Below are 1,250 nucleotides of genomic sequence, written 5' to 3'. Positions count from 1 at the left end.
AAAAGCTAATTATTTGGAATAAGTAGCTTTTCATGAAAAAAGCTAATATTTGGAATAACTAGCTTTTTATGAAAAAAGCTAATTATTTGGAATAATTAAAATTAATTTAGTTGTTTTGTATTATAATTACAGCTTATATTATTGGAGTTTAAAAACACATACACTTTTAAAAATTCTGTTAAATGTGAGAGACAACGCAAACAAGGCAACCCAGGACAGCAGACCACCATAGGAAAGGAGCAAATCAGAAGAGACCTACAGACGTCAAGCAAGACACTGAATAAACCAATTTACTCTGATCATTTAACACATATTTAATGAATGCCTACCATGGGCAGGCACAGTTTATTATACATAGGCAAATAGGCTAGGGTTAATCACCTAGAGATGCAAGAAAAAAAACCAGCTTCGTAGGCACACAAATAAAAAAGCCTTATCCTCACTCAGAGGCCAAACCAACAGCACCAATTTTGTATCCACCAAAACATCGGATTCCAAAAGGTCCACTAGTGTCTCTAAAAAAACCTTAAATGTGAAAATATTTTTAAAGTTTTTAAAAAGAAGTTGTTAAGTTTTGGTTTTCATCTGCAGTAAATACATTTGGCTAAACTGCCGTTAGAGGCACCAGCCATGCCAGTTTACAAGGTCCCTTCGTAAGCCATTATCAGGAGTTTAAATTGTGGGATTGTGTCATTGAATATATGCAAAGCAGATATTAAAAGTGCTCATAAATTCCAGTTATAATTATTAATTGTTTTACTATTCTAGTAGACACTAGTAGCCAAAGAGCAAAACCGACACAGCAGAGAAACCGCAGGGGGGCGGGGCTGTACAGCCAGGCTCAGGCTGGGAAGGTGCGCAGGCGCAGAGGACCGGGGCCTGAAGGGAGGGGCTGAGGGCTCACACTGCGCATGTGCGCTAGCTGGCTCTGAGGGAGGCGGAGCTATAGGCCAGTCCGGCAGAGGCAGGCTTAGGGAGGGGCCAAGCCTTGGAGAGGGGGGCCTGAGCAAGGCGGGCCTGGGGGAGGCGGGATCTGGGTGAGCTCACCTCAGAGGAGGCGGCCCAGGAGAGGCGGGGCCTGGGCGGTTTATCTCAGAGGAGGCGTGCCCGGGAGAGGTGGGGCCTGGGCAGTTCACCTCAGAGGAGGCGGGCCCAGGAGAGGCGGGGCCTGGGCAGTTCACCTCAGAGGAGGTGGGCGGGGAGAGGCGGGGCCTGGGCAGTTCACCTCAGAGGAGGCGGGCCCGGGAGAG

This window comes from Mandrillus leucophaeus, unplaced genomic scaffold (genome assembly GCF_000951045.1).
Source record: "Mandrillus leucophaeus isolate KB7577 unplaced genomic scaffold, Mleu.le_1.0 Scaffold148, whole genome shotgun sequence".
NCBI classification, from domain to species: Eukaryota; Metazoa; Chordata; class Mammalia; order Primates; family Cercopithecidae; genus Mandrillus; species Mandrillus leucophaeus.
The sequence above is the reverse complement of the archived record's forward strand: the minus strand, read 5'-3'. Positions refer to the sequence as shown.